Below are 18,032 nucleotides of genomic sequence, written 5' to 3'. Positions count from 1 at the left end.
GGATAAGAACAGAACAAAATAGCCACACTCTGACACCTATGTATTGACTTACCACTCAGCAGTTGATTCAATAGGTCTACACTAGTTGGAACTGACAATTGGATTTAGACCAAAGAGTGTTTTGTAAAGCTGAGGGGAAAGTTGCTTAAAATTACAGTATGTTAAAATATTAGGTTCCTTACTTTGCTCTTTACTTTGCATGGATTTCTAATGTTTTACCACTTTCCGAAGTCCTATGGATTTTATGGATATAATGAGAGATTTCATGGATTCTTTTTATTTTTTATTTTATTTAGAAATGGGGCACACTTGTTGAAGGATCAGTTACCAAGTTTGCTAGCCCCAAAAGTCCCTTAGCCCTGTTCATCCTACTGGACTGATCAACTACTGCTAAGTGCAAAATATACCATTTAAAAATATCTACTGCCAGGGCAGAACATCACCTGTATGGTTTATAACTTGATTTACAAATTCTACAAAACCTTTGGTTGTCAGATGTAATTTGTGTTCTAGTTTATTTAAAAACACCCTCAGCTCCCTCGGAGTTATTCTAGGTGAACATTTCTTTACATCCAAGCCCATTTAAGAGGCTCTTTGCTGGATGTACAAGCAGTTCCTTCACTGTACTGAACAAATCATAGCCAATTAAAAAAACAACAGAGCTTGAAAAAGTTACTATTTGGGGCTATAACTGTTAGGCCTCAATCCAAGTGCTAATCATATCTAGATTAGATCCATTGCAGTCAATGGGATTTCCATAAGCATTGGCTTATTACTGAGCAATTTATTCAATGGGATAGTCTAGCTGGGACTAGTAATTGGATTTAGGCATTAAATCCCTCAGCCAGTGTGTCCATTGGGAAGGAAGAATGGGTGTTGTAGTTCAGTCCCCCCTCCAGCTTTGAAAAAAAAATAGAGTCAACAAAATATTGCAGTGTTGACAAAATGTATTTAAAACTATTAGGTTATTACATATCAGTTTTGCTCTAAAGCCTAAATAAAGCTTGCCACTTATCCCAAAGTGACTCAGAAGACTCTTGGCATTATCTTGTCATAACCTTAGATATCCATGCTCTGTTTCAAAAGCTTGTGCAGAATATTATAAGCAGGAATATGCAAGACCTCTTGACTCAGCTTGGATCCTGAGTCCATTCAGACCCAGTCTGACCCAATGCATGTACTGAATCCAAAGTGAGATCTGGAAATGTGAATCTTTGGGCTCCCATAATTTGCACTGAAAAATGAAAATAGTGTGTGTAGGTTTTTTTAAAACCACAAACCACACATGTGCCTACATTGCCTTCTGTGCAGATGATCTTTGCCACATTGAAATCAAGTAGCTCTGTGGATTTTTGTATGTACTCCACCTTTTTCAAAAATGAAATACTTCCTGGAGAGAAGTGACCAGTGGGGTCCCATAGGGCTCCGTCCTGGCCCCAGTGCTATTAAATATATTTATCAATGACTTGGATGACAGAATTGGGGGCATACTTATCAAATTTACAGATGACACCAAATTAGGAGGAGTAGCTAATATTTGAGAGGACAGGATCAAAATTCAAGATGACCTGAATAGATTAGAAAGCTGAGCAAAAGCTAACAAAATGAATTTCAACACAGAGAAATGTAAGGTACTGCACTTAGGGCAGAAAAATGAAATGAACAGATATAGGATGGGGGACAGTTGGCTGAATGAAACTACGTGTGAAAAGGATATGGGAGTCCAAGTAAACCACAAACTGAACATGAGTCAACAGTCCGATACGGCAGCAAAAAAGGCCAATGTGATTTTAGGCTGCATCAATAGAAGTATAGTGTCTAGATCAGGGGAAGTAATAGTGCCACTCTATTCTGCTCTGGTCAGGCCTCACCTGGAATATTGTGTCCAGTACTGGGTACCACAATTCAACAAGGAGGGTGACTAAAATGGTGATGGGTCTGGAAATCATGCCCTATGGGGAACGACTTAGGCATCTGGGTATGTTTAGCCTGGAGAAGAGAAGGTTAAGAGGTGATATGATAGCCCTGTTTAAATATTTGAAGGGATGTCATACTGAGGAGGGAGCAATCTTGTTTTCTGCTGCTCCAGAGACTAGGACCCGGAGTAATGGATGCAAGCTACAGGAAAGTGATTCCACCTCAACATTAGGAGGAACCTCCTGACAGTAAGGGCTGTCCGACAGTGGAACACACTTCCTCGGAGTGTAGTAGAGTCTCCTTCTTTGGAGGTTTTTAAACAGAGGCTGGATGGCCATCTGTCGGGGATGCTTTGATTGTGATTTCCTGACAGCAGAATGGGGTTGGACTGGATGGCCCTTGCGGTCTCTTCCAACTCTATGATTCATGTCATCTGATTGCTCAATCCTGTTTATGCCCGAGATTCACATTTTCAAATATCTAAGAATATGTGTGTGTGTGTGTGTCCATGCCAAGTTGCTTGCCCTGTTTTTGAAATTCACTTTTGGGATGCTCATTTTAAGGTCTGCAAATGTAAATGTGGCAAACTCAATAGTCTTTGAACAATAATGAATGGACACAATACAGTATAACACATAAGAGCCTGCAGGGGAACATTTTAAACCTGACTGTCTAGTTATTTCTCCTTCATTCAGAAGTGTGTCTTGGTAATATGAAATTGAGTAAATCATGGATGCCTTTGATAAAGACATGGTAGTAGTCTCTGACTGACTGCAAAGTACAAAACAGGTGCTGAGTACTACATTTCTGAGCAACGTGCAGCATTCAAAGTAGTGATAATCTTCATTTTACTTTAGACTCTTAACCAAGTCTTGCATAAACAAGTGTAAGCACATTCTGAGTCAATTCCTAAGAGCTGTGAAGTGCATATGGCAGTTAGGAAAATCTTCAGCAATGTGACTGGGATTTTATATGTCCTGCTTTTCTAAAACACTACTTATAAATTCTACACTAAAAATACAGTTATGAAAACAAACTATTTATCTGATAATTACATTTATGGAGTATGACTGTAATCTTGTGCAATCACCTGTGTATAATCACTTGAGAGTAGGCACCGTGAAACTCAGTGACGATTATTTCTGCTATATCAGTTGAACCAGTAAAATACACTTTATAACATCTGCAGATAGAAGAAAAGGTCTTCAGAAAGCTAAAGCATAATCTTTCACAGACAGATGATAATGAGAAAAATGGCAGTACAGTAATGACTTTCTCTCACATTTTTTGTTTTGTGTTTAAACACTTGCTACGTACATTTGTTGTTGTGCACCTTCAAGGTGCTTTCCAACCTATAGTGACCCAAAGGCAAACCTATCATGGGGGTTTCTTGGCAAGATTTGTTCAGAGGAGGTTTACCATTGCCTTCCCTTGAGGCCGAGAGCATGTGACTTGCTCATAGTCTCCCAGTGGGTTTCAGCTGGGCTGGGAATATTGGTCTCCAGAGTTGTGGTCCAACACTCCAACACACTACACTGACTCTACATTTACCCCACCTTTAACAGAAGTTAGAGCTTGGACAGTGCAAGTGCACCATAGTGCAAGTCAGAATTTTTACAACTGTGAAATCTTTTCAGGGCTTTCTTCTTTTGTACAAAGCCATTTTGAACAAACCTTCATGTGTATCTCTCCTGTCTTTTGATGTGCCCAGAAGAGAAACCACTGAGCAACAGATATAACAATATGCTTTGTCTGTTAACAGAACATTAGACTGTCACTCAGGTTCTTTTCACATATCATAGAACTGTCATCCTGGCTTTCCCTTCACATTTGGAGTGAAAATATTTGAAGACTTTCCCTGTCTCCTCTGCTGCAGAATGCTATAAGAGGAGTTTCAACAGTGGAAGCATCAGTCTTAGAATGGGCTTCCACTTTCTATTCACAAATGTACTTATGTTGAATTGGCAAGAATAGTTGACTAGACCAAGTTAAACAGAAAATACTGTATCAGGATTCTGCAGGAAGAGAACTACTGTTGCAACCAGTCTAGACCCCAGCATATTCATTAAAAAAAGCTGATACATTAACTATAGTCTATCTCATTTTGGCTCAAGATAGCCAGGTGAACAAACTCATGTTATCTGAGAGGGTTTTCAGGGTGGGTGCTCCCAATTCTCTGCTACAAGAGGCCTGGTTGGTCCCCTCTCTGCTTTTCTTTCACTAGTAGATAAAATCATTTTATTCAAGCAGACACTTGGCAATTAATTGTGCAGAAGGGGCTTTTCTTGTACTTTTGTGTTTTAAAATGCTTTTGTTCCATTTCAAAATAGTGAAGTTTTAACTTGAATAGCTTATTTAATTTTTAAACACTTTTTATCATTTGATTTTAGCTGTATATTGTTTTAATCTAAGGGGTAAGCCACCTTGGGTCTCATGTTGGGAGATAGGTGGGATATTAATAAAATAAAATAAAGAAAAAATGCTTTCCTGTGCCTACTCTTTCAAGCAGCTTGGCATTGCTGTTGGTATCTATAAAAAAAGGAGAGAGCAGCTGTTCCAAACAAACCTTACTTTATTACAGTCAATAGACCACTAAAACAGCATGTTAAATAAACTTTAAAACAGTGCTTTAAGGCATTTCAGATCAACAATATAAATATAGATATAGTTAAGTTAAACCAATAATTATTAATATAATATGTTACATGAGTTCAAATTGCATAGATAAGGATCATCTGGTTAAAACAGCCATGTTTAAAAATTTTGCACTTGATTAATGAGTGATTTGTCAGAGCCCTGGAGTAAGATGGCCACAAGAGACTCAGGGGAGCACCCAGGAAAATGTTGTATGGTGGGATATAATAGATGTTTTCTGGCCCACTGGTAAAAACTGCTGTGGAAAAATACAAGCAATGTGGTTTCTATCTCATAATCATCCCAGGGGCAACATCTCTTATTCAATGGAGTTTTTTTTTTTAATTTCCAGTTAATAGGCTAGATGGGAGGACATTATTATATCTTTTCAAGTAAAAAGCCTTTCTCTACTTTGAGATTTTTAGCCAGCCTAAGTAAGGCATTCTATCTTGATAAGGAGGGCATGGTAAACCCAGCAGTTGTAGGGATCAAGATCTCTTTGCAGCACCTTGTAGCTCTTGAAAATCAATATCTGTTAACCTGTGTTTGATATCTGATTTGGCCCCATCTAGGTCCATGGATAAAAGATAAGATGGAGATAATTCTACTGATGTGATTTTACACACCACTGCCTTCATTCAGGGTGATTTGAAGGAGTCTGACATTGTCTTGGGTACCAGGGGGTTTGAGTTAGCCATAAGGCAACAGAGGAGCCAAAAGTGAATAGAGTAAGTCCAAGCCAGACATTTTAGGGAACTTAAGCCAGACTCCAGGTAAACAGCAGATCCAGCAACATACTTGGGGACACCAAAAGAGAGACTTTGAATTCCTTCAAGAGATCTTTTAGTGAGAGGAAACCAAAAAAGTATCTGTGGAACAATTTTAGCTTTAAAAACACAGATAGCTGCTGATATATTTTTTTTCTCCCCTAGTGAAAAAGAAGTAGGTTAATTCTCCCACATTTTGTTCTGCTTTGGATTTAGTATATTCTTCTTGGACCCTCCAGCTTATAGTTTCACAAAACCACATATCCCGATATTTATATGAGTCCACCCATTTGTTATCTATTATCTCCTATAGAACATGAGGGTAGCTGTTGCAGACCAACCCGCCAAAACCCCCCTTCAATAATATATTTTTTCCAAATGTTAATTAGGTAATTTTAAAATACCTAAACTTTCACAGACCAGTGCTTATTTTGTTGGCTTCATGAGCATAGAGTTAGGTGGGGTCAATATACAGTCAGCTTATTGGCCATTCATTCACAGATCTTAAACACAGGAACACATGAGCTTAACTTCAAAACAATGTCAAGATGGACATGACTCCATTCAGACTACAAGAAATAACAAAAAAAGATTGTGACAAACATTTTAAAAATCTAGCAAATAGGGACAAGGCCCCAAAGAATCAGAGATAGAACAACCTTATACTGTAGATTGTCACACAGGAAAACAGGGATGGGTTACATGTGGTTTGTATCCATCTCTGACAGATCTTATCACACTGCCCTGTACCCAGGCAGTGGGCAGCCAGTATGCAACCCAGGCTTCTCCTGCAGCTTTTCAAGAATGGGAAAACCCCAGAGAAGCCTGGGTTGCATACAAGCTTTCTACTGCCTGGGCATAGGGCAATGTGATAAGATCCATCAGAGATGGATACAAACTGCATGTAATCCGCACCTGTTTTCCTATGTGATAATTTCCTTTGTGCTGCAGCTGCTATAAATGAGTCTGCCATGTGAGCCTATCAATATGCCTGGCACTGGCTTTCCAGGGGCTGGAGTATGTGAGCTCTTACCGAAATGAATTTGTGGTTGGGGGTGGGAATTGAAACTTATAGCACTGTCACAATTTATACCTATGGTTTTCTGTGGGTTTTTTGGGCTATGTGGATGTGTTCTGGAAGAATTTATTCCTGACATTTCACCTGCAACTGCGGCTGGCATCTTTGCAGGTTGGTGGCATGGAAGCGTGTGTAGTATATATACCTACTCTGAATAAATCTTGCCAAGTAAACCCAATGATAGGTTTGCCTTAGGATTGCCATACGTTGGGAAAAAAACAAGGCACACACACACACACACACACACACACACACCTCATGTACATCAGACCTGAGCATAGGTAGCTTCCAAGATCAGACATGATCTATTGCCCTCAGTGTATGTGGCATTTCTTATGTGTTGTTGGAGGCACATTGCCTAGTCCCTCTTCCTTGTCCAAATAATGTCAAACTGGGGCCAAACTGATCTGGAGATAGGGCTGATCTTGTTAGGAATTCAGGATTCTAGTCATAATTTAAACCTGCCCATTTAGATCCAACTGGTGTATCCTTGCAACTCCTCCAAGAACTCATCTTTAAAGAACCACTGGTTTATGCTTGGTGCCTGCTGTGCACAATTTTAGCTGGTGCTGTTTAATTAAGTACTTCTAGATGTGATTTTATTTTAACAGAAAAAAGATACATGGGGAATTTCTAACCAGTTTTTTATCTGTATTTTTAATTAGCATTGTTTATACTTTGCTTGCTTTTAAACACCACACAGGAATACAATCTCATATTGGTTTTGCATATACCCAGAATAGTTGACATATATTTAATACAATTACCAATATGTTATGTGTCACAGCAAAAATAATGTGTGTCCCTGGCAGGAAGCATTAGCTAAGGGGGTGTCCTGAAAGTGCAGAGGCAGACTACACAGTGGCAGTTCATAGCAGACCCAAACTGCAACCGAAATTATAGACAACAGGCCAAGCAACTATCCCCCACACTGCTGCTGTTCCATTTCAGGAATATGTGCTGGCCTAGAAGAATCCCTAGCCCAGGACAAGAGTTCAGTGAACAACTGCTGTTCAAGATAGCACCCTGAGCAGATTCATGAATAGTATCCCACCAAAGTTTCATGGTAAACCAATGAGATTCTAAAGAAGGAGGTCTTTGGCCCCTGGTGCCACTAGGATGAGCTGAACAACTTCACATGGCATTGTTGAGACCTGGATCTAGCTATTGGCATGCTTTTGAGGTCCAGGAACACATGGAAATGTCGTGGCTATGGGCAAGACAGAGATGAAGTCAGTCATTTTTATTACAACAATGAAAAGGGTGGATTGCAACAGCAAGTAGCTAGTGGAGCTACCAGTATTTACTTTCTTTGAATTCCTTCTGGGACAAATATGGGATATAAATCTTAAAAACAAATAAGTTAAATATTACCCAATGAATTAGCTATCCTGCACTAAAGAATAGGGAGTGGTCAGGAGAAAAAGATGCTTGATAAATTGTGGCAAGAAATTACACAGCCAGGCTACGTCATTTTATAAATCAGAATTCAGGGTGGAATTGGGTATACGGTATTTTATTATCCATACTATTTTATTTCCCCCAACTTGTTTAATAATCTTTAAAATTGATTCTGGGTTTAAACAGACACATATATTCAACACTAACAGATGATAATGTTAATTCCCTTCCTGTATCATATTCCCTATTTGTTCAAATATCTCAATAGTCCTGATCTTGTAATAGACTTCTGTAGGAAGAACATTACTGATGGAAATTTCTACTTACACTCCCATACTGTTATATCTGTCCTAAATCTAACCCTATGTGTCCACACATGTTGTGAGTTGCCAATATTTAAATCCAAACTATAAAACAGCACAGAAATGCTTTCACAGGAACATAACGTTCAATCTGCATTCATTTTTTAATTAAAATGTATAAACGGAGCCAAAGTTCTTTGTCATAATAATTTCAAGGTCAAAATCTCATTCTTGTTACTGAGAATCAGTTTGTTGGTATTTATATGACTGCAACATTGTAGATGGAATGCCCAGGCAATTATTTCAGCATAGACATCAATGTGCTTTTACATCTATAATCTACTTGTCGCTTGGAAATGTAGGAAGGAAACTGTGTGGGTTGCTCTCTTGCTGTGGCAGTCTTAAAGCTATTGTGCCCCTTAGAGAGAATAGTGAGCCTTCACTCTCACAAATTGCTCAATACTTCCTGATCATGTGACAGTTACGATCCAATCAGACTTGTAATAGGTGCCATCATTTTTTCAGTTCAGTCATCCCAGGTGCTGAGCTGCATCATTTTATAGATGGCCTTTTTAAATTATTGATGATTGTTATCTATTATTGAAGACTGCTCTGTCCTACATAATTATTGCCCACCCAAGTAATAACTGATAATTTGCTAGTAATTTATGTGGCTCAAAACCAAGGAGTATTGCTAAATTTAAGGCAATTTTGTCTTGCCCCCTGTTTATTTTGTTATCTGTTTTCATTCTTGTTTGGCAGCCACTTTCCTTGCCTTCTCTTCCCTCTTTTTGACAGCAGCTATAATATGGAGGCTTACCATTCACCCTTTTCCTCTCTGGGATTTCCAATTCTTATGAATAGGAGTCATATCCCATTTATTTGTGTCCATATCTCCACCTATTCAAGACATGGAGAATGAAAGAAAGAAAAAAGTGGAAGCTCACAAATGAACTCAGAGGGTCCCTTGCTGGCAAAAGAGATGCTGAAAGACTTTCAATTTCTCAATGTTCCAAGACTGTATAACTGATGGGCAATCATGGGGTAAACAGAAAGAATGCAATGAGTCCTGTGAACCACTGCCTAAATTTCATAATGGTATCACTGTAATAATCCTGTAAGCCTGGCGTTGGATCCCCTGAGTCTAGAAGGATGTGACTAATAGGACTTTAGGGACTTTCAAATGGCAAGCAGAACAAAGTTACACAGCTCTGTCCATATATGATGGTGATGATGCTTTAGTTGCAGTGGCTCTTTGTACTATAGCAAATTAAGTGGCCCCTTAGGATCGGGCTGTAAGAGGACAGGAGCATTGCGATGTGTCTAGAGTAAGTGCCAGTAACTCTGGTTAAAGTGTACCCTCCTGTGTGTATAGCTGACCTCAGAATGACACATTTGAAAGCTCACTCCTGGTGTTCTTTTTGAGTGGAAACCAATTAACCATTTGAAATCTATTTGGAATATGTTGTACCAGATATCATTTTAAATATCCAGCTGATTCCAAGGATGACTATTCAGAGCTGGGTTCACTTGATGGCCTAAAATCACTGGACTCAGATAATTGCAAAAATGTAGCAATGTGGAATCTTACCAAATGAAGTGCAGCTATCCCTATTTTACTATCCCTCTTGGTGCTTAATAACAGCTCCATAAGCTTTTAATGTCTCTTTCTAAACTCTTTTTGCTGTATGTTTATGTTTTTAATTGCTGCATTTGTATTTTTAATGTAACTTTTCTAAATAAATTTGTTTTATTAGTTTGTTATAAGCTTCCATTTCTGAAAGCAGGAATGTGGAGGATGAGAATGAGAATCTTTAGTAAATAAATACTACACAAATTCAGTCTTGGCATATTTGTTTTGCAGTTTTGTTGACTTTCTTTCTTTAGCCACACACTGAACACTGTTTGAGCACTTGTTGGTGATAGTGGATAAACCATAGAGCTTTATCACACTAGTGGGCAAATGGGATTTAAATGAGAGTTAAACTAGAGAAAACCAGGAAAAGTCATGTGATAAATTTCAGGCATTTCCTGGTTTTCTCTAGTTTAACTCTCATTTAAATCGCATTTGCCCATTAGTGTGATAAAGCTCATACTGTTGAGGGCCAGGAAATGTAATGTTCCCTCTGTTTGCATTTCCTATTATGGACATGTACTTCTCCCTCAGTGCCTAAGGATATATGAACTCCCAAAAGGTATTGATTTATCAGCCATCATCTGAACTTTCTGGATAGCTTGGATCATTGGTGCTGGAAAACAAATGGGAACAGAACAACCCGTCACAGTGGGGTGCTTTGGAAACATCTTCTGGTTTGACTGCTTTGGTGCCTGGAATCTGATAGCTGCACATGCTGGTGATCCACCTGGGTAAAAATATTTTAGAGTAGAAGATAGATTTCTCTATGAGTACTCCAAGCAAAGGAGTTATATATTGGATTACAGTATGGCACTAGATAGCAGAATATTATGGTATGATCCTTCCTTAAATAATGAAGCTTCCCTAAGTGAGATTGACAGAAACAGGTGTAAGATCTTGAAAACATTCATGATGGTTGGAGGTACAGCTATTCTACATCCAAGAATTCAATGTTTATTGTAACTGCGCTTGAATGAGGACAATGGGATACACCTTCCACCTGTCAGCTGCCTTTGTCTGAATCCAATTGCTAGTCCCAACCAAAACAGACTCATTGAATTAATGGAAATTACAATGTCAGTTTATCAATTTACTCATGATTCAATGGGCCTGCTCCAGTTGGGACAATTAAATTTAAAATCATGTGCATTTTTGATCAGCAGTGAAGCTGTCATGATGTCATGCCCAGCCTGGAAGATGGCTTGGAGGACTCAGAGGATGAGCTAGAGCCTCTGGGATCTGAACCTATAATGGAGGAGCCAGAGCCCCAGGGGCTTGAACCTGTAATGGAGGAGCCAGAGGCTGGCCCTAGTTCTGCTGGAGCAGAGTCTATGGCCCCTCCAGAGGTTCAGCAGTCAAGTTTGCCTGGTGCCGAGGCTGTGGACATGGAGGAGGATCTGGGCAGTGTGCCTACCTTCAATGAGCGTCGAGCAGAAAGAGAGGGCCTTCGAAGATCTCGGAGGCTTTATCAGAAGCGTCTTCATAATCAGGCACAGCTGAAGGCCAGCTCCTTGCCTTCTTAAGCACCTGGAGCATGTGTGGTTCTTTGCCAGTGGATATCTGACTCTTTTAGGGGAAAGACTCTGTCTCTGGCTCCTTGGCTTCTTGTCTTGAATACCCGGAAACCTTGACCTTGGACTGCTTTATCGACCTGCCTATCTGTTACCCTGAACCTCGGACCGTCTGACAATTCTCTTGGTAATCCCTTTTGATAAAGCTACTGCAACTCTCTAGGACTGTGTAGCTTACACTGACTTTGCTGTGCTGGGAGGGGGTTGTTTGTTTGAGAACTAGCTGCCTTATCAGCCCTTTGGCTGCTTTCCCGGCAACATGACTTCAAGGATTTTGGGGAACATATTCCCACTATCAGAAGTAGAAAACTGACCTGGGGGAGGATGAGTCAGACCACTGGATGAAAACAGAGTTACAGGAGTGAGAAAACAGATTCAGAAAAGCTTAACAAATTCATTGTTCAGAAGATATAGAACAGATATCCATACCAGAATTTTCAGGATGGGAGTCTGAGGAACTGAGACAAATCAGGGAGGCAAGAGATAAAGGTCTTGATCTTGCTGACAAATTGAGAACAATAGAGTCACTGGGTCCAAGTGGCATCAGGGTTCATAAAGAATTTGGCTGGCATGCTGTTCAGTTTTTATGAGACTGTAAGCTGAATTTGTGAGCTCATAATTTTTGGGATGCACATTGATGGTTGTTAATGACTGATTCCCCAAAAGTATATTTTCAGCCAGGCAACTCTCCAGTGGAAGGGCTTCTGAGGTCCTGCAGATCAGGATGCTGGGAAATGATGACTGCAGTACTCTCCTAGTCATGGAGCACAGAGTAAACCCACTCTACATCCACACAAGGCTCAATTGTATTCTGCTCTTCCATGGGAGGAAGCACAAGTCCTCCTTGTAAGGATAAGTTCTGCTTAAGTATGTGGGTGCACACATAGGTTCTTTGCACATGTTTGCATGCAATACACAGAAAGGACAGTTCCCAGTCATGGGCGTTATGTATGTGCATTTGGCAGAAAAATATTTACAAACCCCTATAAAAATATTGTGTGTGGTATAATATGTGGGGGAATGAATTGTGGCCACCAGATACACTGGCAATAAGAAGTTGCATCCAGATTCCTTCATGTATTACTGGAAGATGAGATGCAGTATGAGTGACTAACCCACTCTGAAGAGAGTTCAGAAATGTACTTTGAAAAGTAATTCATCCCAGTTATCTATTTTTACTCATTACAGTTTTGCATTACTTATTGCATTGATTATTATTATTTGTTGCTGTTACTAAAAAAACAGGAATGATAAGAGAATGGGATAAAATAATGAAAAATCTCCAAAAGCTCTAAAATGTTTAAAGGCTATTTAAAATTTACCTTTGAAAGTACAGTGGTGCCTTCACATACACTGAGATTAGGGATGAATGTGGAAAAACTGCAAATATAAAAAAAAACTATTGTTATTATTATTATTATTATTAACCTTTATTTATAAATAATTTTTTATTAAATAAAAAAATTATTTTTACCCAAGAGAACACCTCTCTAGGAATCTCAAGGTCCTCCAGTGCAACTCTGTGGTCAACATCTGCCAGACATTGATCATAGAATCATGCTGGAGGACCTACAAATGCCTAGAGAAGTGTTTTCTCTGGGAACCTCTAGGTCCTCCAGTACAACTCTATAGTCAACCTCTGGCAGAGTTCCAGAGGACCTAGAGATTCCTCGAGAGAACATATTAATCAAAACGGCAAATGACCAAACTGCAACAGTCAAAGCCGCAAATGTGAAGGGCCAACTGTAATAAGAAAATAATAATTGTACCAGTGACATAACTTTGTTTCTACTTGTTGCTTGTTTCTGTTTGTTACATTCATTTTTAAATCTGCTTTTGATATCCCCCAAAATAACAGGTTGCAGGTAACTATATTACATATGAAGTGCTACTTCCAAGCTGTGCCCTCAGGAGCCTGATAGGGGCAATTTCTCCCCTTCTTTTATTCTCAGTCTTCAGGAGGGCCTGTTATGTAAGAGAGAAATGTCATCTTTTGGATCATTCCAAATTTTTTAACACCAATGATTTTGTGATTGTTTATATTGCTTTGCTGTTACAGTGGGCCCTCCTTATCTGCAGACCTGCCATCCGTGGATTTGAGCATCCATGGATGGCAAGCCTCTGGGGGGTTGGAGGAGGAGGAGGAGGAGCAGGAGCAGGAGCAGGAGCAGGAGGAAGGAGGAATAGGGGAAGTGACAGAGGGGCAAGAGGAAGAGGAGAAAGGAGGAGGCAGCAGGGAAGAGGAAGAGGAAGAGGAAGAGGAGGAGGAGGAGGAGGAGAGAAGGGGAAGAGCAGTGGCAGTGGCAGCAGTCAGGGGAAAGAGGAGGAGGAGGAGGAGGAGGAGGAGGAGGAGGAGGAAAAGTTGTGGCAGTGACAGGGGAAGGAGGAGGAGGTGGAGGAAGGAAGAAGAGGAAAAGTGGCAGCAGAGGTGAGGGGTAAGAGGTGGAGGCGGTACTGGGGAAGAGGAGGAAGAAGGGCAGGAAGGAAGTGGAAGAGGAAGAGGAGGAAGAGCAAGAATGGCAGGGCGAGTGAGAGGAGGAGGAGGAGGGAAGAAGGAAGAAGAGGAAGCACAGAGGCGATGGCAGTGGGGCAGGAAAGAAGGAGGAAGAAGAGGAGTAGGAGGGAGTGGCGAGAAAGAGGAGGAGGAAGAGGCAGCTCTCTGCCGCAATGAAAACAACAAGGTGGGCTTTGACGGGGATGGGACGGCGAAGTCCCATTGTCGACAATGGTGGCATGGCCGAATGGCTGTACCATCATTGAAGACAATGGAACTTGATCATCCACTGATTTTGATATCCACTGGGGGATCCGCAACAGTTACACTGTGGATACCAAGGGCCCACTCTACATTAAGAAACAAACAAACAGTATTCAGCCTTTGGGTATTTACCTTCTAGGTTTCCATATTCCTGAAGACAAAAATTAGGAACTGTCAGTGGTTATTTCTGTAGAAAGATCTAAGAAGACATCAACAAATAAATGATTGCAAATGATTGTAAACTGCCTGGCAATCGATTCATTCAGCTACTTTATTTCAGTTTGGAAGGCTAGTTCAATAGAAAATGTGTGTACTTTAAAATTTTACATCATCATAAAGCAACACTGATTCAAAATGGGGGGGGGGAATGACACCACAAAGATGTTCATTTCAAAGTTACGTTTTGTAAGCATGCTTTGATAGGACTAGGTATAACAGTAAACAATTTAATCTAGGCTATAAAGAATTATATAGCATTATCTGTGGTTTGCAGAGTTAATCATCATATTTCCATTAATGTTCTGCCTCTTGTGAAATGTCTTGACCCTCTCTGGTCATATTGGTATGATCTTTCACCTTTTGGTTTGGCATTTGAATTCGTAGTCGATTAGGATCACGTTTCTATTTTTCCATTGTGTGTTATTGATTTTAAAGGATACGTTGAGTCAATTTCCAACATGTGGCTTCTGTTCTATGTCTAAAGTGCTTATTTTTCCACATATGCTTCTTGCAAGAAATACTTTTTAATAACAATAATTTCCTTTCTGAAATTTGCTTTAAACAATTGTTTCCTCTCTATAAAAGGAGACACAGCAAAGGCAGACATCAGTTGTTGGAAGTTACTTATAATAAATGTCTTTGAGGCAATAATCAAGTATTAAAAAGGCATTACATTTTAAAGTTTATAAGTAACAGTTTGGATGAGAAAGTCAGATGCAGTTAAAATTCATGGAAATCAAAGACAGCATTTTTCTTTAAAACTCATGTATTCAAGTGGGGGAAATTAATCTAAATTTTGGATTGGGGGGTTGTTGGAAGAGAAAGTAGCAAGATTCAGTAATGTATGCAATAAGAAATGTATGTGTATATATATTGTAATAAAGAATATTTTAATAAAAATAAATAAATAAATTTTGGATTAGGCTTGCTGTCTTTATCTCTTGTACAAGCATTAATATTGCCTCTGCTGTGTTCTCTTATTCAAAATGTTTACCTTGCCCTGTAAGCCTGGTAAGAAGGAGAGATTCTGGAGGAGTCATCTCCTCTGATTGTCATTTAGCTTTCTTATCTGTCATGGACTGACATGGCAATACATCAGCAGCCCATCACCAGTTATCAGTTCCTTTATCAAGTCACTGGTAGCCCTGCTCACAGAAATCTGATACAAAATCTATAACAATATTTTGGACATTTACTGAATGGTTTAATGACCAGCTATAAACCCAATCCATAATACAGTCAAGCTAGAAAACTGAGTTCACCAGTTAAAATCCAATGATGTGCAATAGCACATTAAGTAGGTCTTGGAGGCAGACTAAAAAGCCTTATTTTACTTTGACCTTGGGCATATAGGCTTTATATTTACCATTTGTATATGCACCTCCTGAGACCAGCATGAATGGAAAGGAAAGCACAAGGATTATTCTGTACTTTTGTATGATTACTTTAAGCAGATCATGGAGCTTTTCTCCAACAGGGCCATATCATTATTCTTCTTCACAATGCCTACTTTTTTTATTTTGCACATGATTCTCTTTGCATGTTGTTTCATTAATTTTTTAACTTAAAAAAATAAATCCTGTTTTCGCATGAGTTCTTTATCAGGGTTTGTGTGACTCCATTCTCTCAGATGAGTATAGAATTTATAGCCACACGTGGATGGGACTATTACTGATGAAATGTTGAAACACTTACAATACATAAATATAATTATGGGCCTGTTACAGACTGCCAAAATAAAGCTGCTTTGGGTCTCTTTGGAGGTATGCTGTTTAAATGATGCATGCATCCTAAGAATCCGGAAGCTGCACCAAAGCTCCAGTGCTTACGAATGGAGTGTGGCTTTGATTCAACCTCCGGACTCTTAGGACCCATGCATCATTTAAATAGCATGCCTCCAAAGAGACCCGAAGCAGCTTTATTTTGGCAGTCTGTAACAGGCCATAGACAGACCTTTTGCAAATAATAATAATGATAATAATAATAATAACTTACAACTTTCCCCAATGAAAACTGGGACACATGTGGCCAGGCAACATGAGAGTGTGATCAAGATGCCAAGAGTGACTAATGAGGAAGAACAGAGAAGCTAGGAGATGCTGCAGCAGTTTGCTTTGGCCTCAGTCTACAAAGGGAAGGGCAAGATTCTGCTCTTCTTTTCTTCTCTCCCTCCTGCTGAGTTTATGGAATGCAAACACCTTTTGCACTTTGTACTCAGTTTGCAGTAACTGAAGTAAGCTGAGGGAAATAGAGAACGTAGGGGAGAAGCTGGGACATTTTAAAAATTGCTGGGGGGAAAGGACTAACTGAGATTTCCATGTGAAATCACGGTATGTATTATTTATAGATGATCATGATGACGACGATGATAGCAACAACAACTGTATAGTTATTTCATGTATTCAGAAATTCTTATATTGTAGTAAATGAAATGGATTCTGGGAGTTCCAGTCCTAGTTCATTCTGGAGGCCTGAAGGAGCTAGGTGCAAAAGAAAGTGGAGAGAAGGGTTAAGGAGGTTGAAAGGACTGCAGGCCTTTTCACATTATACAGTTCTAGCATTACAATTCCACTCTACCTGCCATGGTAGTTGTCAGTAGGATTGTCAGTTTAGGGAGGGTTATTTACAATTCTCAGCCAGGGGGCTCTACTACTGCACCCAACTCCAAATCCCAGGATTCCCCAGGATGCAACCATGGCAGTTAAAGTAGAATCATAATGCTACAACTGCATAGTGTGAAAAGAACCCTCGCTAAAGAAAGTTAGTTCTGTAGCAAATGCCTGGAATAAAGAAGTGTTAAATATTATTTGCCTCTGGTGTAAAACATTTAACTATCTGTAATCCTTACAACAATCCTGTCAATTAATTTAGTATTATTATCTCCCTATATTACAGATGGGGTCAATTTGAAGCTGAAGAGAGTAGTTTGCCTAAAGCTATCTAACAAAGTCACAACAGAGGCAAGATTTGAACCAAAGATGTTCTAATTCATAGCTCCATCAGCTGCCGTTGTGACCTATATGTTAATGGCCTTCATTGGAATCAAGGGTTAATGGAAGCATTTAGTGTAAGAAAGCATGTTGGACATAGAATAATTAATTCCAATTCTGTGATAAAACTGTTCCCTATTGATTTACAACCTCTTCTGGTTGGAAAGCCCTTTGGTAGAAACCTGATTCTTAATTATTGTCACAGGAACCTATGGCTTGTCAGGAAGTGATTTCCATCAAACTGATTAGCCCTTTCACTGCTTGGAGCATTTTTGTGCCATATTTAGCAGCTGCTTCACTGTTCATTACCTTTTTCATTCAGCAGGGTATTCCTGCACCACCCAGAGGAGAAACACACACTTAACTGCTATTTCTTTTCAGCTGGCAATGTGTCTGTTGGGAAGCAGAATAGCTATCATACTGACATATTGATATAATAAATAGATCACTGTGATAGAAAAGCTGTTTCAAAAAAATAGTTGCCATTATTTTAACAATATCCTCCACCCCATTGATTTTTCATTATCAATCATATTTCGTTTTTGTAAATAAGAATTTACAGTGGTCAAATAATTTATCACAAGCTGTTCAGTCTATTGCTTAAGAAGAACCTTTGTCTTGACCAGTAGCCTCCAAATTAACTATATTAAAATTTATATTAACTTCTTTATTTTTTGCATCTTGCTCTTGCTTATGTTTTGAATAGTGAGTCTGACATAGTTTTTATCACTTACTGATCATGTTGGATATGGCAAGATA

At 39.3% G+C, this 18,032-nt stretch overlaps 1 long non-coding RNA gene across 1 annotated transcript; it reads right to left on the bottom strand.

Moving 5' to 3' along the window:
* Nucleotides 1-3,061: 3,061 nt before the first annotated feature.
* On the bottom strand, nt 3,062-14,265 carry LOC121931032. Its single transcript, XR_006104058.1, has 4 exons — nt 14,197-14,265; nt 12,629-12,686; nt 10,376-10,462; nt 3,062-3,100 (listed from the first exon to the last, which is right to left on the bottom strand). It is a non-coding gene; the product is annotated as an uncharacterized LOC121931032 (long non-coding RNA).
* Between the last annotated feature and the right edge of the window lie 3,767 nt (nt 14,266-18,032).

This window comes from Sceloporus undulatus, chromosome 5 (assembly GCF_019175285.1).
Source record: "Sceloporus undulatus isolate JIND9_A2432 ecotype Alabama chromosome 5, SceUnd_v1.1, whole genome shotgun sequence".
NCBI lineage: Eukaryota > Metazoa > Chordata > Lepidosauria > Squamata > Phrynosomatidae > Sceloporus > Sceloporus undulatus.
Note: the sequence above shows the minus strand (reverse complement) of the source record. Positions and strands in the feature narration are given on the sequence as shown.